Here is a 22,237-nt window from a genome sequence, read left to right as displayed (position 1 = left end):
TCTCTCTCGCTCCTGCTTCAACCCCATTTTCGATATTATAAGCCCCTTCTTACCTTCCCCTTGTGCCTGTGCTCTTTATCCTTTACTACATTTTGCATTCTAGCTTTCTCATTCATCTTAAAAAGTCTAAGCCATTTGAATCTTTTTAATCCAGGTTTCCTTATTGCATTGTTTTTTATTTCCAAACTTTTATTTTGGTTTCCAGGGTCTATTAGATTTCCCTTTTGAAAGGAATTAGAATTTCGCCTTTAACAATCATTACCCCCTTTAAACATTTTTAACTTAAACCCTTTTTAACTTTTCTTTCCTCCCCAGCTCATTTCTTGCTATTCTGTCCCTTCCATGTCAGACCACATTCCTTATATATTTTACTTTTCCAAGCACTTTTGAAAAATTTTTCCACTTATTCATACTTTCAAAATTTCCAAAATGATTTCAATAGTCTTATTTCTTCCCCGCCTTTCCATGCATTAATTCTACACTTCCTTCCTTACCATCATATTTTATTATTCAGCACCCTCTCCCTAATTCAACACTCAATTCCCTGTGACAACAACATTCCTGCATAGATATTACCTATATTAAGTTTTGATTATTGGAGAGACTATTATAAGTAAGAAGCGTTAAATTATGTGATTCTTTGACAGGGTCACAGGTGTGTATCTCCTGTGTTGAAGTCATTTTCACAGCTTAGTACACTTCCTGATCCCCCTCGTCCTGGTGACACCCATTGTGTGTCCTTCACACGTAGGATCCTTCAGTTTTTCATTGGCTCATTCGTCCTGTCTGTCAAGAATTGACGTCTTTCCGTTTTCCCTCCTGATGGCTGCCTCCCAAGGGCTGGGTGGCATTGGCCAACAGGGGTTGAATTTCTCTCCTGATTTTGTGATTTCAGTGACTTTTCTCTTTTCCTTCTGTAACCTTTGCTCCTCCAAATTCTCTTTCCTTCCCTTCCTCTTCTGCATCCTCTTCCCATCCTTTATTTTTGTCTATTGCCTTGTCCTACTCCTGTGTCCTTTTGCCCTGCCTCTCCTCCCCTCCTGCCTCTTCTTGTAACTCCTCCCTTCCCATAGTTTGTCCCCCAAGTCCTCTGGCCATCTGCCTTTTTCCTTCAGTCATTACACCCATTTCCCTCTGCCTCTCTCTATTTTAAACTCCGGTCCTTTCGTCCCTTTACCAGTTTTATGCCCCCCACGGCCCCACCCCTGCTTGCCATTGTATTTCTCTCTTCCCATGTACAAACCTCTAAACCATTTTCCAATTTCAAGGCAGGAGAACCTTCATACACCACTATTCCCCTTTCTAAACCCTCTTTGCCTTTTCGGCCTGAGGTGGTCTTCCATAATTTTGTTGTTGTTGTTGTAAATGATATTGATGTTGTTATTTTCACTGCCGTGAATATTACGATTATTGTTGTTATTTTTGTTTGCCATAGAGATAGGGCCTGTCCCCGTGCTTCTCTTACGTGGATTTCTTTGTGTAGACCAGGGTGGTCTTGAGTTCAGAGAATCTCCTATTTCTTCTTCAGGAGGCCTGGGATTAAAGTCCTGTGCTAGCATCCTGGCCAGATTTCCATTTTAAAAATCGCTCCCATTTCGACTTTCACAGTCCTTTCCGCATTTCCCACCCTTTTACTCCCTGCCACCTCGTTCCCCATTCCCAACCACTCTTCTTCCTTTTGTGCCTCTTCTCTGTCTTAGCCCTATCACTTCCCCTTTTCCCCTTCCCACATGCTTTTCCACGTTCCCACCCTTTGTGCCTTCCTAAGCCTCTTCCTCCCTGTTCAGAGATTTCTCCCCTTTCCATACCTTTATCACTTTCTGGACCTTTTCTTCTCCTTGTCCTCTCCCTTGTAGCCACGAAGAACTCCCCCTGCCACTTACCCCCACTTTTGCAAAGTACCCGTTTTTCTTCCTGCCTCTTTGCAAATACTTTCTTTTCCTAGACAAGCACCCCCCATGACAGTCTTTTCCCCATGTTAAAGGCCCCTGGGAAGTAGGGTGATCCTCCTAGAAAAGCCCCAGGAGAAGAGATAGGGAGATTCCTTCCCGTGCATTCTCCGTTAAAGCACTCTTCTGTGCTTTGCACCCAAGGCTCAGTTATAAATCCTGTGTGAGTTCTTGTGGGATCCCTGCTACCTGAAAGTCAGGTCAGTATTGGGGCTGAGATCCAACTCCTCCTCCATTTCCCTCTCCATAGTAAGCTGGGGGGCCCAGCTTCTGCTAAGCAGGTCATGGCCTAGAGCCACAGGCTGTCTGTGCCGCCCTTCCAGTAGGGGGCGCTGTAGAAGGATGCTCACTTCCGGTTCCCAGAATGCCCTGCTGTCTGGTGGACAGTGTGGGCCGTGGGGCCGGCATCTGTGGCGCCTAGGCGCGGAGGCCTTTCCGGGGCTTTCGCGGCCGGCTTGTGGCCTTTCTCAGAGTTGTGGGCCCTCTCCTTGGATGCCGAGTGCTGACATCGGCCCAGTGGAGCCCTCTGCTCACCATGGCAGTGAGTAGACTTGTTTCTCGTGGTTCCTCCATCTCAAGGCAACCGTTTCTCCTCAGGCGTCGTCTCACTTAAGCGTTGCCCGTTGAGGGCTTTCTGGAACTTTCGAGATCTTTCCTTTTCCGTTAGACCCAGGAGTTGGATTCGGTGGGGTGCCTTCCCCAGTCGATTTTTATTACAGATTTGAGTCGTTTAGCCCCATTCTTTCTGTTTTCGGTAGTTTTTTTTTCTTCAATTTATCTTTTTCTTTTTGTTTTACAATACCATTCATTTCTACACATCAGCCACGGATTCCCTTGTTCTCCCCCCTCCGTCCCACTCCCCTTCTCCCCACTGCACCCCCATTGCCACCTCCTCAGGGGCAGAGCCTCCCCCGAGGACTGAGTTCAACCCGGTAGACTCAGTCCAGGCAGTTTTTAAACGTCTTTGCTGATTGGTGGGACGTTTGGGGATTGACTTCTTTACCTCCTTTCTCCTATCCAACCTCCTTTCCCCTTTCCTCTCTTTCCAACCCCTTCCTCACGCCATTCACCCCTCCTCTCCACTATAGCTAATTCCAAGCTCCCCTCCTTCCCAGGTCTTCCTCTGTCCCCTGTGTAATTATCGTCCACCCCCCCCCATTTATCTGCCTCCAGGGTGCTTTCTTCTGCCCAAATCTTTCTCTCTCTCTCTCCTCTCTCCCTGTGTGCCCCTCCTTCCCCTCTCCTCTGCTTTCTCCTGACAACCCCTAGTCTGTCTGTCCATCTTTCTTTCAATACTTATCAAAACCCATTTCTAACTTTTTCATCCTGCACCTCTTTAGAACCCTTTTACCTGGTCCCTTCTGTTCTCTCCCTTCTCTTTTCCACCACAGCCTCCTTTGTGAAACCTGTATCCCCTGTCCACGTGCCCCATCCCTGTCCTCTTTTGCCCAACCATCACCACTTTTGCCTTTCCAGGTTCGTTTCCCTGTTCCCATGAACTGGCTCCTTCCCATGCATTTCCTACCTCTTCTCCTTTTCCATTACTTTCCCTTTGCTCCAGGTCTACAACTCCTTTCTGTACCATTTGCTGTTCTGTGCTCTTTCTCCTTTGCAACCCTTTAAAATTTCTTTTTCTCGACAGCCATTTCTACCCATTCCCAACCCGATCTGTTTTAAATTTTTTCCTGTCCTACCACTTAGTCTTTGCAACCCTGTTTCCCCAGTCCTGTTTAGTTCTTTCCCCTTTCCTATTGCTCTCTCTCTTCTGAACCCCTGTTCTTTTTGAGGTACCATCCCCACTTTGAGTTCTTCTCTGCTTTCCCAGACCATTTCCTCTTTCCTGTACTTTCCTTCATTTCTGATTCATGTCTCCATTTCCAAATTCCCTCTTCCCTTCCTGTCTCTTTGCTGCTCCTTTCCCAATTTCCTTTTCCCTTATAACCTCTGCTTTTCTCCACATTTGTCCCTGCCCTTAGATCTTTTTATTTTTAAATGTCTATTTTGGGGCTGGAAGTCGTGTGGCAGGGAGTATATACCTGTTGCAGTTGATGAATCTGGGTGGAAAAGGTATTAATAGACTGTCAGTTTCCACTTAGAACAATATGTAAAGGATTAGTTTGATCTGTGTTCTTATGTCCATCACTGGGTAGTGCCAGAAGTAAAGTGTTTCAGTGTATAGATTTCACTTAGCCTTAGATTGTGGTGTATTCTTGAGAGGCCATCCTCATGAATGATGAATGTCTTAGTTTTGTGTTCATTCCCTCCGACCTCCAATCTGTCCCCCCCTCTTTCTTCTCTCTTTCTGTGCGTGTGTCCATGTATGCTTTCATATTTTCTGTACATGTGAGAACATATGAGTTTTGTGTTGCCTTTACAGGTCTGTGTCCCTTGATTGTAATCACTTGTACTTACTGCAGCAATAGATTCACAAGAACAGCTTTCTGGAGCTGGTTCTTTCAATCCACAACGTAAGGTTTAGGTTTGAACCTATTTGCCTTGTTTTATATCAAGCACCTTGAGGCAATTGCCCACTTGAGGTTCTCAATTTTTTAGATAGGTTTATAGTTTCTTCTAAGGAGTACAGTTACTCTTACATGCTTGTCTGAGTTAAGGTCCTGTTTTGTTTTGTTTTTTTTTTAACGTGTTAATTTTGAATCAAGGTCTTTCTCAATTACCCAGGTCAGGCTTCAAATTGCTTCAAATGTGACATTGATTGTCTTATTGTGTCCTTGGGTGGACTGAGAATCTGGATTTTCTTGTCACTGTGTCTACAATGCTGTGATGTCTGGAGTGTTGTACCCTGTTCACTCTGGAAAATATTTTTAGATTTATTTTATTTACGAAGCAGGGATTCACCATGTCACAGTTTTGGTTGTTCTCGAGCTATCTTTGTAGTCCAGGCTGGTCTGGAACTGAGAGATATCCCCATGCCTCTTCTTCCTGAGTGCTGGGATTTGAAATGGCCTTTTTGTTTTTCTAAGAGAGTATGACCTGGAAACTGGTACCTGTGCTCTGCTGACCTGAGGTACAACATGATAACAACTTCTGCCTCCTCCCTAGTAGAGGGATTGTAGGTGTGGGTCTTGAAAGGTAAACAAACGGTGATGGTGGTGGTGCTGGTTACCAGTGGAGATTTCACAGGCCATGGCCACGACTACCAGAGTTACAAAGAGCTTTCTTAGAAGCAAGGATGTGATAGGAGGAAAGATATCCAGGCCTGGAGAGAATGAAGGTTGGCAGGAGCAGAGCAGAGAGAGCACAGAGGACAGAGAGAGAGTCAGAGAGACAGAGACGGATAGAGACAGAGAGACACAAGGTGGGGCTTCCTGTCTGACTTTTTAAGGTGGGTACATAATCGCCAGCACCACCTGGTGACGTAAGACACAAGACCCCAAGCTGTGCATGTTCGGTAGTGAGGGCAGGATCCTAACATTCTAGACTTTTGTCTTATTCTAAAAAGCAAGTGAATAGGAATAGAGGCGTCGTTTTTCACAAAAAAAACTGTTTTCCAGCTGACTTGGTTGGCACTCTTTGGCTCTTAGGGGCTTGTAAGGAAGGGGTTTTTTAGAGGTAGAGAGGCGTCCTGGGATGGTGGGCTGTCCTGCTGCTCTGCAGCCGTCCATCCCTCTTGGCTTGGCACCCTGGCTGCTTTTGTGTCTGACAGGATGGATGCTGGTGAGACAGAGAAAGCCTGAAGTAGATCTGACCTGTCCAGATGGATTTAAGCTAGTTTCTGGGTTGTGGGAGAAATTTTGAACATGTTAAGAAGTAGCCATGAGAAAGTGAGTGACCATGGTAGTGTTTAGTACTCTGCTCATGTTAGTTAGTGTTCATGAGAGAGACAGAGAAATTGGAACACGTTTTTAAGATTTATCAGAAACAGATTATTTAAGGCACCTGTTTACTAATTTAGCATCCAGGAGAAACATGTGATCAATTGTTAAGACCATTTAACATTAATAGACGGTTATATGAAAGTCTGCTTTGTAGAACCCAGACACTTTTGGGTCTGGGGGTTTAAATACCATTTAGCTGTTATATTTTCTTGCTTCATGATCCCTGGACTCGAGTTCTGTGGTGTTCTGAAGCAGCCATTAGCTGAGGGGTGAAATCGAAGAGGGAACTGGGAAGAGAAAAGCTTGTGGTGCATGAGAACTTATTTCAGCTTTATCAGAGAGAGATTATTTAAGGCACCTGTTTTCATTATTAGGCCTTTGGAACTAGGGACAAGGCAGAGATCAGGGCTCTGTCTGTGTGTCTGAGGAGGAGAAGCACTGCTACCAGGTCTGGATTGAGGCACATGGAATGAAAGTTCCTACCTTAGCTGGAAAATCTTTCTCATTAAGTAACACTGAAAGTACAATTAAATCTGGTGAGGTAGGTAAGGCTGTCCTCCCTACCCCGACAATAGGCAACAAGGAGAGGTGAGACCCCAAAACCCTAGGACCAGATTTGTGGCTCTGGTGTCCAGAAGGAAAGGAATGGATCTCTTCCATGATGCATTCTGGGTTCCCTGTGAAGGAGCCTGTAGCCAAGCCTAGGTCTGCTGGAGGTCTTTGTGTGTCCCCCTGCCTCTTGGTGCCTGGGGTCAGTCAGTTGACAGGTTGTCTTTCTAGGTGGTACTTTGAATAAGGCTCAACTGATGCCCCGACAGAGCAAGCACTAGGCCTTGTGGCCATCCCCCTCTCCCCGGCCCTGAACTTACAACAGGGACCCAACAATCAATTCTGTTCTCCGGCTTTTTTTCTCTCTACCCTAGTACACCTTAAATGACATGCTGAAACTTCCACCTGTGGGGTCAGAAGCCTTGCTCTACAGATGTTTAAGTTTTAGACCTATGTCGTGGAGGTCTGGAGGACAAGAGACAGGTTTTACTCTGTCTGCTGTTGGTATCTGGTGTGATCTCTTCGTTTCTTTGACAATCTCAATCTGAGTTGTCCTTCTTGTCTTCCTGTGTTTGTTCTGTCTGTGTTTTGTGAGTTTGACTGAGAGTTGGCTCATTCGTTTGAGGCCTTTCTTATTTCCTAGTGATCTTTGGCCACACAAGGGATGTTGTAAAGAATCATGCCAGTGGTACCTGCTTACCCACCTATATCTTGACTTCTTATTCGGAAAACTTTCTTTCTTTCTTTTCTTCCTGTTTTGCTGTCTTCTGTGTATCAGTCTATTAGTTTTGGGTAGGAGAGTGGTGTTTGTCAGGGTTTTCGTATGCCTTGCTCTGAAATCCTGTGAGTGTGTGTTACCTATGTCTTATGATTGGTTAGGTTTGTAAATGAATACACTGTGGAAGCAGGAGTTTTCCTCTTGAAAATAGAAACAGATATCCCCTTTATTACCCTGAAAGAACTTGTCCTGTTTCCAAGAAAGCCAGGGCTTAAGAAGTAGAGAAGACGGTGCAAAGACATAGGATTGTGCGGAACTCTGGGGAAATGGTCAGGGGATGAGGGAATAGTTCAGGTGGTTGGATTTTGGATAAGGAGTGCCTCTAGAGTGTAAGGCCCTTCATAGATCCCTGTGTGACCTGAAAATTATGGCACTTTATTTGTCCTTGAGAGCAGGTCTCTTGAGGTTTCCCAGGCCAGTCCTTAAATTCCTGGGCTTAAGGCATCTTCCTTCATCAGACTTCCCTTTTTTTCTGGGATACAGGGTCCTTTGACATCCCCAGATTTATGGTTTCTGCTCAGTTTATATGGAATGGATTAATGAGAGCTTCAGTTTTGTTTCTACTCCTCATGTTGTATCCAGTGTCATTTTGTTTTAGACCTGTGTCAATGTCTACTACAAAGAAGCTGTTTTGAGAGTGTGGTCATTCACATCAACTATCTTATGCCTTCTCTGGGTGCTTAAAACGTGCCTTAGGGTAGATGTACGTATGTGTGGACATCTATCGATTACATTGTGCTCCAGAGATGGCCAACCTTTGAACCCTGTGCTCTTCCTCCTTTGCCTCTTGAACTCCCGAATTTCAGGCCCTTTATGAATATTTCTGTTGTATTTTATTAGGTGTTTTTATTCTTAAGATCCTGTTGTTGCCCCTGACTTGTCAGGGGCTTCCTCTGAGGCACAGATGTGTGGAGAAGGAACTTAATTCCTGGTCTAAATCCAGGAACATGCTTCACAAGGCCATAATTGTGGGGAGTGAGGCCCTCACAGGGGCAGTATCTTGGGATCCTGAGAACCCAGGTCCTCCCACCCAGACAGGCTGTGCTTATCATTCCTATAGCCTCTGTCTGCTCAGTTTGGGTCTCACTGGAGCTGCTGTGTGTTACGTTTGAGCATCATTGCTTGATTGACTTCCTGCTGACTTGGTACCCTTGTATGAGGTTTTTTTTTCTCTGACCCTGTCCCATTTTTCCTTTTGTGAAACCTGTATATAGGATGCAGCGTTTCCTAATGACCTGGTGCTTGCTTGCATCGGCAGTCAGCTTGTGTAAGCATGCCTGATCCCAAAGTTTCCTATCTTCTCTAACTTCTCATCCCCTGGTCATCTCTTTCTCAGCAACCTGTCACTGGAGAACCACCTGCTGGTCTAGGACAACTGGTTCCTGAACAGGGACCCCAGAGTTTCGGAGGAGGAGGAGTCGGAGGAGGAGTAAGTATGGCCGTGATATAGAAAAAAATAAGAGAAGACAGGCCAGAGGGACTGCCTGAGGGAAGAGGCAGAGGGCTTGGGAGTAAAATACCGTAGGACAGGATGATTCTAAGGAGCCCTTTCTCTTCCCTCACGTGCTGCTTTTGCTGTTGTGGAACAGTTCTTGTGGTGTATTGCTGAAGCACTTAGAGTCTTTGTTTTCATTCCAGAAATGCGCCTTCCTCGGCTTCCCTGCAAACCTTTCAGTAAATTTGAAGACATGGGAACGTCGTATAGCTGAGACTATAAAGAGAAAATATTTAATAACAGGGTCAAATGAGTTTCATAATGATGGGTTTAGTGCTGTCTGTGTAGACACAAGATTGCCAAGACCAATAGTATGAACATTATTTGATTGTAATCTGGTACCCACAGAAATCTGGTCAGTCTAATTGATAACAAACAGGGGTACTCAGTAAAAAAAAAAAAATCAAAATTCTAAACAACAGTGAGGAAAGGGACTGGGGGTAAGGATGCAGCTTTTAAGGTCTTAAATTTTTCTTGCTTCAGGATGCCTCAGAGGACAAGGACAGTGAATCTATACATACATATAAACATATAAGCACACATGTATGCATAAGATATATGTATATATAATTAATATATGTATATTTTCTATTCATACATATACGTGTATGTATATATATTACAGGATTGAAAACACCTAAAATGGCTCTTACCCTTATAGCATGTAGCTGTTTGTAGACAAGAAACTAAGTTATTTCTTCATCCATCAGGGCCCCAGAGAAAGCTCCAGAGAGACCTAGCCCTTAAAATCCTCCAACCTAGTCCAGGGTTTTTGGGACTTTTGTGTGAGGAAAATCAGAATCTTTTCCATCCTTCCACTTTGGAATTGAAACGTATTCTCGGCTGTGGCCTAGGCCAGCTTTATGACTGTTGTGTCACTAGGTAGGTTTGGAAGTATAGATGTGCTCTCCTCCAACTCTCAAACAGCTGGCTGGAGTACAGGTCTGCCTGGTCAGCCCCAGATCATATCCATTCCTCCTTTTAGTGAGATGGTGTGTTTGTAGAAATGAGAGAATGCTGTTTCAGATATTTGTGTTCACATGCATTTAGATCATGTGAACCTGTACAGAATCATCATTAGTTGGTCTCCTGTTGGGAAATTATTCATGTTGAGAAACAGCCTTAACAAAGATACTATCCCGAGAACGTGTGCCTACTGATATTGTAAAAAAACCTTTTGTGAGGTGGATTTGTGGTAACCTGTAGAGGTTTGTTATTTCTGTCTCTTGCTGCTTTGAGAAGAGGCACCTGACCGTAGAAATCCCATGTGACCCAGTCTGAGAGCTGCATCTATGTGTGACTAACTGTCCCTTGGGTAGCATAGGGCTAAATGTACTCTAAAGTGAGGTTCAATTTTTCCCAGAGAAGAACATGCAAAAGAATATGTTGGTCTGCATCCTTGTCAACTCTTAGTGCTGTCCGACTATTCAGTTTTGCTGATTGGAGAGCTTGTTGTAGGCGATTATTTTGAATATCTGCTTCTTTGACAGTGTCACAGGTGTGTATCTCCTCCGTTTAAGTCATTTTCACAGCTTAGTATGCTTCCTGATCTCCCTCATTCGGGTGACACCCGTTGTGTGTCCTTCACTCCTTGGTTCTTCAGTTCTTCACGACTCATTCGTCCTGTCTGTCCAGAATTGATGTCTTTCTGTTTTCCCTCCTGATGGCTGCCTCCCGAGAGCTCCGTGGAATTAGCCAGCAGGGGTTGAATTTCTCTCCTGATTTTGTGTTTTCAGTGTCTTTTCTCTTTTCCGTCTGTAACCTTTGCTCCTCCACATTCTCTTTCCTTCCCTTCCTCTTCTGCATTTTCTTTCCATCCTTTCTTTTTGCCTATTGCCTTGTCCAACTCCTGTGTCCTTTTGCCCTGCCTCTCCTCCTCTCCTGCCTCTTCTTGTAACTCCTCCCTTCACCTAGTTTGTCCCCCTAGTCCTCTGGCCATTCTGCCTTTTCCCGTTCAGTCATTACACCCATTTCCCGCTGCCTCTCTCTATTTTAAACCCCAGTCCTTTTGTTCCTTCACCAGTTTTATGCCTCATTTCTTCCCCACCCCCTTTGCCATTGTATTTCTCTCTTCCCATGTACAGTATTCTAAACCATTTTCCCATTTCAAGGCAGGAGAACCTTCATACACCACTTTTCCCCTTTCTAAACCCTCTTTGCCTTTTCGGCCTGCAGTGGTCTTCTGTTATTTTGTTTTTGTTGTAAATGATATTGATGTTATTATTTTCACCGCCATGGTTATTAAGATTATTGTTGTTATTTTTGTTTGCCATAGAGATAGGGCCTGTCCCCGTGCTTCTCTTATGTGGATTTCTTTGTGTAGACCAGGGTGGTCTCGAGTTCTGAGAATCACCATTTCTGCTTCAGGAGGCCTGAAATTAAAGTCCTGTGCTGGCATCCTGGCCAGATTTCCATTTTAAAAATCGCTCCCATTTCGACTTTCACAGTCCTTTCCACATTTCCTACCCTTTTACTCCCTGCCACCTCGTTCCCCATTCCCAACCACTCTTCTTTTGTGCCTCTTCTCTGTCTTAGCCCTATCACTTCTTTTTTCCTTCCCCATGCTTTTCCACGTTCCCACCCTTTGGTGCCTTCCTAAGCCTCTTCCTCCCTGTTCAGAGATTTCTCCCCTTTCCATACCTTTATCACTTTCTGGACCTTTTACTCTCCATGCCCTCTCCCCTGTAGCCACGAAGACCTCCCCCTGCCACTTACCCCCACTTTTGCAAAGTACCCGTTTTTCTTCCTGCCTCTTTGCAAGTACTTTCTTTTCCTAGACAAGCACCCCCCATGACAGCCCTTTCCCCATGTTAAAGGCCCCTGGGAAGTAGGGTGATCCTCCTAGAAAAGCCCCAGGAGAAGAGATAGGGAGATTCCTTCCCGTGCATTCTCCGTTAAAGCACTCTTCTGTGCTTTGCACCCAAGGCTCAGTTATAAATCCTGTGTGAGTTCTTGTGGGATCCCTGCTACCCGAAAGTCAGGTCATTATTGGGGCTGAGATCCAACTCCTCCTCCATTTCCCTCTCCATAGTAAGCTGGAGGGCCCAGCTTCTGCTAAGCAGGTCATGGCCTAGAGCCCCAGGCTGTCTGTGCCGCCCTTCCAGTAGGGGGCGCTGTAGAAGGATGCTCACTTCCGGTTCCCAGAATGCTCTGCTGTCTGGTGGACAGTGTGGGCCGTGGGGCCGGCATCTGTGGCGCCTAGGCGCGGAGGCCTTTCCGGGGCTTTCGCGGCCGGCTTGTGGCCTTTCTCAGAGTTGTGGGCCCTCTCCTTGGATGCCGAGTGCTGACATCGGCCCAGTGGAGCCCTCTGCTCACCATGGCAGTGAGTAGACTTGTTTCTCGGGGTTCCTCCATCCCAAGGCAACCGTTTCTCCTCAGGCGTCGTCTCACTTAAGCGTTGCCCGTTGAGGGCTTTCTGGAACTTTCGAGATCTTTCCTTTTCCGTTAGACCCAGGAGTTGGATTTGGTGGGGTGCCTTCCCCAGTCGATTTTTATTACAGATTTGAATCGTTTAGCCCCATTCTTTCTGTTTTCCGTAGTTTTTTTTTCCTTCAATAATTTATCTTTTCTTTTTTCTTTTACAATACCATTCAGTTCTACACATCAGCCACGGATTCCCTTGTTCTCCCCCCTCCTGTCCCCCTCCCTTCCCCCACTGTACCCCCATTGCCACCACCTCAGGGGCAGAGCCTCCCCCGAGGACTGAGTTCAACCCGGTAGACTCAGTCCAGGCAGTTTTTAAACGTCTTTGCTGACTGGTGGGACGTTTGTGGATTGACTTCTTTACCTCTTTTCTCCTATCCAACCTCCTTTCCCCTTTCCTCTCTTTCCAACCCCTTCCTCACGCCATTCACCCTTCCTCTCCACTATAGCTAATTCCAAGCTCCCCTCCTTCCCAGGTCTTCCTCTGTCCCCTGTGTCATTATGGTCCACCCCCCCTCCCATTTATCTGCCTCCAGGGTCCTTTCTCCCTGCCCAACCCTTTCTCTCTCACTCTCCTCTCTCCCTGTGTGCCCCTCCTTCCCCCTCTTCCCTGCTTTCTCCTGACAACCCCTAGTCTGTCTGTCCATCTTTCTTTCAATACTTATCAAAACCCATTTCTAACTTTTTCATCCTGCACCTCTTTAGAACCCTTTTACCTGGTCCCTTCTGTTCTCTCCCTTCTCTTTTCAACCACAGCCTCCTTTGTGAAACCTGTATCCCCTGTCCAAGTGCCCCATCCCTGTCCTCTTTTCCCCAACCATCACCACTTTTGCCTTTCCAGGTTCCTTTCCCTGTTCCCATGACCTGGCTCCTTCCCATGCATTTCCTACCTCTTCTCCTTTTCCATTCCTTTCCCTTTGCTCCAGTTCTCCAACTCCTTTGTATACCATTTGCTGTTCTGTGCTCTTTCTCCTTTGCAACCCTTTAAAATTTCTTTTTCTCGACAGCCATTTCTACCCATTCCCAACCCGTTCTGTTTTAAATTTTTTCCTGTCCTACCACTTAGTCCTTTGCAACCCTGTTTCCCAAGTCCTGTTTAGTTCTCTTTCACTTTCCTATTGCTCTCTCTCTTCTGAACCCCTGTTCTTTTTGAGGTACCATCCCCACTTTGAGTTCTTCTCTGCTTCCCCAGACCATTTCCTCTTTCCTGTACTTTCCTTCATTTCTGATTCATGTCTCCATTTCCAACTTCCCTCTCCCCTTCCAGTCTCTTTGCAGCTCCTTTCCCACTTTCCTTTTCCCTTATAACCTCTGCTTTTCTCCCCATTTGTCCCTGTCCTTAGATCTCTGTATTTTTAAGCGACTATTTTGGGGGTGGAAGTTGTGTGGTGGGGCATATATACCTGTTGCAATTGATGAATCTGGGGGGAAAGGTGTTAATAGTCTGTGAGTTTACACTTAGAACAATATGTAAAGGATTAGTTTGATTTGTGTTCTTATGTCTAACACTGGGTAGTGCCAGATGTAAAGTGTTTCATTGTATAGATTTCACTTAGCCTTAGAATGTGGTGTTGTCTTGAGAGGCCATCCTCATCAATGATGAATCTCTTAGTATTTTGTTCATTCCCTCCCCCGCCCACTCTGTCTCTGTCTCTGTCTCTGTCTCTGTCTCTCTCTCTTTCTGTGCATTCCTGATATTGATATTGATATTTTCTGTACATGTGAGAATGTGTGAGTTTTGTGTTGCCTTTACAGGTCTGTGTCCCTTGGAATGTAATCGCTTGTACTTACTGCAGCAATAGATTCACAAGAACAGCTTTCTGGAGCTGGTTCTTTAAATCTACAATGTAAGGTTTAGGTTTGAACCTATTTTTCTTGTTTTATTCCAAGTTCCTTTATGTAATTGCCTACTTGAAGTTCTCATTTTTTTAGATAGGTTTATAGTTTCTTCTAAGGAGTGCAGTTACTCTTACATGCTTGTCTGAGTTAAGGTCCTCTTTTTTTTTTTTTTTTTTGTTTAATGTGTTAATTTTGTATCAAGGTCTTTCTCAATTACCCAGGTCAGGTTTCAAATTGCTTCAAATGTGACATTGATTGTCTTATAGTGGCCTTGGGTGCACTGAGGATCTGGATACTCTTGTCACTGTGTCTACAATATTGTGATATCAGGAGTGTTGTATCCTGTCCACTCTGGAATATATTTTTAGAATTTTTTATTTGCGCAGCAGGGATTCTCGGTGTCACAGTTTTGGTTTTTCTCCAGCTTTCTTTGTAGTCCAGACTGGTCTGGAACTGAGAGATATCCCCATGTCTCTTCCTCCTGAGTGCTGGGATTTGAAATGGCCTTTTTGTTTTTCTAAGAGAGTATGACCTGGAAACTGGTACCTGTGCTCTGCTGACCTGAGGTACAACATGATAACAACTTCTGCCTCCTCCCTAGTAGTGGGATTCTGGGTGTCAGTATTGATAGATAAACGGTGATGGTAGATGGTGCTGGTTACGAGTGGAGATTTCACAGGCCATGGCCACGACTACCAGAGTTACAAAGAGCTGTTTTAGAAGCAAGGATGGGATAGGAGGAAAGATATCCAGGCCTGGAGAGAATTAACTTTGGCAGGAGCAGAGCAGAGAGAGCAGAGAGGACAGAGAGAGAGACAGAGAGACAGAGATAGCCAGAGACTGAGAGACACACGGTGGGGCTGCCTGTCTGACTTTTTAAGGCGGGTACATAATCGCCAGCTCCCCCTGATGACTTAAGACGCAAGACCCCAAGCTTTGCATGTTCAGTAGTCAGGGCAGGATCCTAACATTCTAGATTTTGGCTTATTCTAAAAAGCAAGTGAATAGGAATAGGGGCGACGTTTTTCGCAGAAAAACTGCTTTCCAGCTGACTTGGTGGGCACTCTTTGGCTCTTAGGGGCTTGTAGGGAAGGGGATTTTTAGAGGTAGACAGGCATCCTGGGATGGTGGGCTGTCCTGCTCCTCTGGAGCCGTCCGTCCCTCTTGGCTTGGGACCCTGGCTACTTTTGTGTCTGACAGGATGGATGTTGGTGAAACAGAGAAATTCTGAAGTAGATCTCACCTGTCCTGATGGTTTTCAGCTAGTTTCCAAGGCTTGGGAGAAATTTTGAACATGTTACGAAGTAGCCATGAGAAAAGTAGTGACCATGGTAGTGTTTAGTACTCTGCTTATGTTGGTTAGTGTTCATGAGAGAGACAGAGAGAATGGAACACGTTTTTAAGATTTATCAGAGACAGATTATTTAAGGCACCTGTTCACTAATTTGGCATCCAGGAGAAAACGGTGATCAATTTCTGAGAGCATTTAACATTAATAGACGGTTATATGAAAGTCTGGTTTGTAGAACCCAGACACTTTTGGGCCTGGGTGTTTAAATACCCTTTAGCTGTTATATTTTCTTGCTTGATGATCCCTGGACTCGAGTTCAGTGGTGGTCCGAAGCAGCCATTAGCTGAGGGGTGAAATAGAAGAGGGAACTGGGAAGAGAAAAGCTAGTGGTGCATGAGAACTTATTTCAGCTGTATCAGAGAGAGATCATTTAAGGCACCTGTTTTCATTATTAGGCCTTTGGAACTAGGGACAAGGCAGAGATGAGGGCCCTGTCTGTGTGTATAAGGAGGAGAAGCACTGCTACCAGGTCTGGAGTGAGACACATGGAATGAAAGTTCCTACCTTAGCTGGAAAATCTTTCTCATTAAGTAACACTGAAAGTACAATTAAATCTGGTGAGGTAGGTAAGGCTGTCCTCCCTACCCCAACAGTAGGCAACAAGGAGAGGTGAGACCCCAAAATTCCTAGGACCAGGTTAGTGGCCCTGGTGTCCAGAAGGAAAGGAATGGATCTCTTCCATGATGTGTTCTGGGTTCCCTGTGAAGGAGCCTGTAGCCAAGCCTAGGTCTGCTGGAGGTCTTTGTGTGTCCCCCTGCCTCTTGGTGCCTGGGGTCAGTCAGTTGACAGGTTGTCTCTCTAGGTGGTACTTTGAATAAGGCTCAACTGATGCCCCGACAGAGCATGCACTAGGCCGTGTGGCCATCCCCCTCTCCCCGGCCCTGAACTTACAACAGGGACCCAGCAATCAATTTTGTTCTCCGGCCCTTTTTTTCTCTCTACCCTAGTTGACATGCTGAAACTTCCACCTGTGGGGTCAGGAGCCTTGCTCTACAGATGTTTAAGTTTTAGTCCTATGTCGTGGAGGTCTGGAGGACAAGAGACAGGTTTTACTCTGTCTGCTGTTGGTATCTGGTGTGATCTCTTCGTTTCTTTAACATCTCAATCTGAGTTGTCCTTCTTGTCTTCCTGTGTTTGTTCTGTCTGTGTTTTGTGAGTTTGACAGAGAATTGGCTGTTTCATTTGCGGCCTTTCTTATTTCCTAGTGATCTTTGGCCACACAAGGGATGTTGTAAAGAATCATGCCAGTGGTACCTTCTTACCTACCTATATCTGGACTTCTTATTCGGAAAAATTATTTCCTTTCTTTTCTTCCTGTTTTGCTGTCTTCTGTGTATCAGCGTATTAGATTTGCGTAGGAGAGTGGTGTTTGTCAGGGTTTTCGTATGCCTTGCTCTTAAAACCTGTGACTGTGTGTTACCTATGTCTTATGATTGGTTAGGTTTGTAAATGAATACACTGTGGAAGCAGGAGTTTTCCTCTTGAAAATAGAAACAGATATCTCCTTTATTATTCTGAAAGAACTTGTCCTGTTTCCAAGAAAGCCAGGGCTTAAGAAGTAGAGAAGACGGTGCAAAGACATAGGATTGTGCAGAACTCTGGGGAAATGGTCAGGGGATGAGGGAATAGTTCAGGTGGTTGGATTTTGGATAAGGAGTGCCTCTAGAGTGTGAGGCCCTTCATAGATCCCTGTGTGACCTGAAAACTATGGCCCTTTATTTGTCCTTGAGAGCAGGTCTCTTGAGGTTTCCCAGGCCAGGCCTTCAATTCCTGGGCTTAAGGCATCTTCCTTCATCAGCCTTCCCTATTTCTGGGATACAGGGTCCTTTGACATCCCCAGATTTATGATTTCTGCTCAGTTTTTATATGGAATGGATTAATGAGAGCTTCAGTTATTTTCCACTTCTCCTGTTGTATCCAGTGTCATTTTGTTTTATACATGTGTCAATGTCTACAACAAAGAGTATGTTTTGAGAGTGTGGTCATTCACATCATCTATCTTATGCCTTCTCTGGGTGCTTAAAACGTGCCTAAGGATGGATGTACATATGCATGGACATCCATCGATTACATTGTGCTCCAGAGATGGCCATCCTTTGAACCCTGGGCTCTTCCTCCTTTGCCTCTTGAACTCCTGGATTTCAGGTCCTTTATGAATATTTCTGTTGTATTTTATTAGGTGTTTATTCTTAAGATCCTGTTGTTGCCCCTGACTTGTCAGGGGCTTCCTCTGAGGCACAGATGTGTGGAGAAGGAACTTAATTCCTGGTCTAAATCCAGGAACATGCTTCACAAGGCCAGTAAAGACCTGGAGTGAGGCCATCAGGGGGGCTGTATCTTCAGATCTTGAGAACCCAGGTCCTCCCACCCGGACAGGCTGTGCTTATCATTCCTATGCCCTCTGTCTGCTCAGTTTGGGTCTCACTGGAGCTCCTGTGTGTTACGTTTATGCATCGTTGTTTGATTGACTTCCTGTTGAGTTGGTCTCCTTGTATGAGAATTTTTTTTTGCTGACTCTGTCCCCTTTTTCCTTTTGTGAAACCTGTATATAGGATGCAGCGTTTCCTAATGACCTGGTGCTTGCTTGCATCGGCAGTCAGATTGTTTAAGCATGCCTGATCCCAAACTTTCCTATCTTCTCTAACTTCTCATCCCCTGGTCATCTCTTTCTCAGCAACCTGTCACTGGAGAACCACCTGCTGGTCTAGGACAACTGATTCCTGAACATGGACCCCCGAGTTCCGGAGGAGGAGGAGGAGTAAGTATGGCCGTGATATAGACAAAAATAAGAGAAGGCAGGCCAGAGGGACTGCATTGGAGGAAGAAGCAGAGGGCTTGGGAGTAAAATACCGTAGGACAGGAGGATTCTATGGAGTCCTTTCTCTTTCCTCACATGCTGCTTTTGCTGTTGTGGACCAGTTCTTGTGGTGTATTGCTGAAGCACTTAGAGTCTTTGTTTTCATTCGAGAAATGCGCCTGTCTCGGCTTCCCTGCAAACATTTCAGTAACTTTAAAGACATGGGAACGTCGTATAGCTGAGACTATAAAGAGAAAAAATTTAAAACAGGGTCAAATGAGTTTCATAATGATGGGTTTTGTGCTGTCTGTGTAGACACAAGATTGCCAAGACCAACAGTATGAACATGATTTGATTGTAATCTGGTACCCGCAGAAATCTGGTCAGTCTAATTGATAATAAACAGGGGTACACAGTGAAAAAATAAAAATTCTAAACAACAGCAAGGAAAGGGACTGGAGGTAAGGATGCAGCTTAAGGTCTTAAAATTTTCTTGCTTCAGGATACCTCAAAAAACAAGGACAGTGAATCTATACGTACATATAAACATATAACCACACATGTATGCATAAGATATATGTATATGTCATCAATATATGTATATTTTCTATATATACATACATATACGTGTATGTATATATATTACAGGATTGAAAACACCTAAAATTTCTCTTACCCTTATAGCATGTAGCTGTTTGTAGACAAGAAACTAAGTTATTTCTTCATCCATCAGAGCCCCAGAGAAAGCTCCAGAGAGACCTAGCCCTTAAAATCCTCCAACCTAGTCCAAGGTTTTCGGGACTTTTGTGTGAGGAAAATCAGAATCTTTTCCATCCTTCCACTTTGGAATTGAAACGTATTCTCGGCTGTGGCCTAGGCCAGCTTTATGACTGTTGTGTCACTAGGTAGGTTTAGAAGTATAGATGTGCTCTGCTCCAACTCTCAAACATCTGGCTGGAGTACAGGTCTGCCTGGCCAGCCCCAGATCATATCCATTACTTCTTTTAGTGAGATGGTGTCTTTGAAGAAATGAGAGAATGCTGTTTCAGATATTTGCGTTCACATGCATTTAGATCATGTGAACCTGTACAGAATCATCATTAGTTGGTCTCCTGTCTGTTAATTATTCATGTTGAGAAACAGCCTTAACAAGATACTATCCCGAGAACGTGTGCCTACTGATATTGTAAAAAAACCTTTTGTGAGGTGGATTTGTGGTAACTTGTAGAGGTTTGTTATTTCTGTCTCTTGCTGCTTTGAGAAGAGGCACCTGACCGTAGAAATCCCATGTACCCGTGTCTGAGAGCTGCATCTATGTGTGACTGACTGTCCCTTGTGTAGCATAGGGCTAAATGTACTCTAAAGTGAGGTTCAGTTTTTCCCAGAGAAGAACATGCAAAAGAATCTGTTGGTCTGCATCCTTGTCAACTCTTAGTGCTGTCCGACTATTCAGTTTTGCTGATTGGAGAGCTTGTTGTAGGCGATTATTTTGAATATCTGCTTCTTTGACAGTGTCACAGGTGTGTATCTTCTCCGTTTAATTCATTTTCACAGCTTAGTATGCTTCCTGATCTCCCTCATTCCGGTGACACCCATTGTGTGTCCTTCACTCATTGGTTCCTTCAGGTGTTCATTGGCTCATTCGTCCTGTCTGTCCAGAATTGACATCTTTCTGTTTTCCCTCCTGATGGCTGCCTCCCAAGAGCTCGGTGGAATAGCCTGCAGGGGTTGAATTTCTCTCCTGATTTTGTGTTTTCAGTGTCTTTTCTCTTTTCCCTCTGTAACCTTTGCTCCTCCACATTCTCTTTCCTTCCCTTCCTCTTCTGCATTTTCTTTCCATCCTTTCTTTTTGCCTATTGCCTTGTCCAACTCCTGTGTCTTTTTGCCCTGCCTCTCCTCAGCTCCTGCCTCTTCTTGGAACCCCTCCCTTTCTCCTAGTTCGTCCCCCAAGTCCTCTGGCCATTCTGCCTTTTCCAGTCAGTCATTACACCCATTTCCCGCTGCCTCTCTCTATTTAAAACCCCGGTCCTTTTGTCCCTTCACCAGTTTTATGCCTCATTTTTTCCGCACCCCCGCTTGCCATTGTATTTCTCTCTTCCCATGTACAGTATTCTAAACCATTTTCCCATTTCAAGGCAGGAGAACCTTCATACACCACTTTTCCCCTTCTAAACCCTCTTTGCCTTTTCAGCCTGCAGTGGTCTTCCGTTATTTTGTTGATGTTGTAAATTATATTGATGTTGTTATTTTCACTGCCGTGATTATTACAATTATTGTTGTTATTTTTGTTTGCCATAGAGATAGGGCCTGTCCCCGTGCTTCTCTTATGTGGATTTCTTTGTGTAGACCAGGGTGGTCTCGAGTTCAGAGAATCTCATATATCTGCTTCAGGAGGCCTGGGATTAAAGTCCTGTGCTGGCATCCTGGCCAGATTTCCATTTTAAAAATCACTCCCATTTCTCCTTTCACATTCCTTTCCGCATTTCCCACCCTTTTACTCCCTGCCACCTAGTTCCCCATTCCCAAGCCCTCTTCTTCGTTTTGTGCCTCTTCTCTGTCTTAGCCCTATCACTTCCTCTTTTTTCCTACTCACATGCTTTTCTACATTCCCACCCTTTGTGCCTTCCAAAGCCTGTTCCTCCCTGTTCAGAGATTTCTCCCCTTTCCATACCTTTATCACTTTCTCGAACTTTTCCTCTCCTCGTCCTCTCCCCTGTAGCCACGAACAACTCCCCCTGCAACTTACCCCCACTTTTGCAAAGTACCCGCTTTTCTTCCTGCCTCTTTGCAAATACTTTCTTTTCCTAGTCAAGCACCCCCCCATGACAACCCTTTCCCCATGTTAAAGGCCCCTGGGAAGTAGGGTGATCCTCCTAGAAAAGCCCCAGGAGAAGAGATAGGGAAATTCCTTCCCGTGCAGTCTCCGTTAAAGCACTCTTCTGTGCTTTGCACCCAAGGCTCAGTTATAAATCCTGTCTGAGTTCTTGTGGGATCCGTGCTACCCGAAAGTCAGGTCAGTATTGGGGCTGAGATCCAACTCCTCCTCCATTTCCCTCTCCATAGTAAGCTGGGGGGCCCAGCTTCTGCTAAGCAGGTCATGGCCTAGAGGCCACAGGCTGTCTGTGCCGCCCTTCCAGTAGGGGGCGCTGTAGAAGGATGCTCACTTCCGGTTCCCAGAATGCCCTGCTGTCTGGTGGACAGTGTGGGCCGTGGGGCCAGCATCTGTGGCGCCTAGGCGCGGAGGCCTTTCCGGGGCTTTCGCGGCCGGCTTGTGGCCTTTCTCAGAGTTGTGGGCCCTCTCCTTGGATGCCGAGTGCTGACATCGGCCCAGTGGAGCCCTCTGCTCACCATGGCAGTGAGTAGACTTGTTTCTCGTGGTTCCTCCATCCCAAGGCAACCGTTTCTCCTCAGGCGTCGTCTCCCTTAAGCGTTGCCCGTTGAGGGCTTTCTGGAACTTTCGAGATCTTTCCTTTTCCGTTAGACCCAGGAGTTGGATTCGGTGGGGTGCCTTCCCCAGTCGATTTTTATTACAGATTTGAGTCGTTTAGCCCCATTCTTTCTGTTCGGTAGTTTTTTTTTCTTCAATTTATCTTTTTCTTTTTTGTTTTACAATACCATTCATTGCTACACATCAGCCACGGATTCCCTTGTTCTCCCCCCTCCTGTCCCCCTCCCCTTCCCCCCACTGCACCCCCATTGCCACCACCTCAGGGGCAGAGCCTCCCCCGAGGACTGAGTTCAACCCGGTAGACTCAGTCCAGGCAGTTTTTAAACGTCTTTGCTGATTGGTGGGACGTTTGGGGAGTGACTTCTTTACCTCCTTTCTCCTATCCAACCTCCTTTCCCCTTTCCTCTCTTTCCAACCCCTTCCTCACGCCATTCACCCCTCCCCTCCACTATAGCTAATTCCAAGCTCCCCTCCTTCCCATGTCTTCCTCTGTCCCCTGTGTCATTATGGTCCACCCCCCTCCATTTATCTGCCTCCAGGGTCCTTTCTTCTGCCCAAACCTTTCTCTCTCTCTCTCCTCTCTCCCTGTGTGCCCCTCCTTCCCCCTCTTCCCTGCTTTCTCCTGACAACCCTAGTCTGTCTGTCCATCTTTCTTTCAATACTTATCAAAACCCATTTCTAACTTTTTCATCCTGCACCTCTTTAGAACCCTTTTACCTGGTCCCTTCTGTTCTCTCCCTTCTCTTTTCCACCACAGCCTCCTTTGTGAAAC

At 45.4% G+C, this 22,237-nt stretch overlaps 1 long non-coding RNA gene across 1 annotated transcript; it reads left to right on the top strand.

Annotated features, from left to right (window-relative positions):
- The first annotated feature begins 2,336 nt into the window (after positions 1-2,336).
- LOC119086630 lies at positions 2,337-17,970 on the top strand. The gene is made up of 3 exons (XR_005089962.1): positions 2,337-2,490; positions 8,449-8,541; positions 17,895-17,970. It is a non-coding gene; the product is annotated as an uncharacterized LOC119086630 (long non-coding RNA).
- Positions 17,971-22,237: the final 4,267 nt, after the last annotated feature.

This window comes from Peromyscus leucopus, chromosome X, assembly GCF_004664715.2.
Source record: "Peromyscus leucopus breed LL Stock chromosome X, UCI_PerLeu_2.1, whole genome shotgun sequence".
Lineage (NCBI taxonomy): Eukaryota > Metazoa > Chordata > Mammalia > Rodentia > Cricetidae > Peromyscus > Peromyscus leucopus.
The sequence above is the reverse complement of the archived record's forward strand: the minus strand, read 5'-3'. Positions and strand labels throughout refer to the sequence as shown.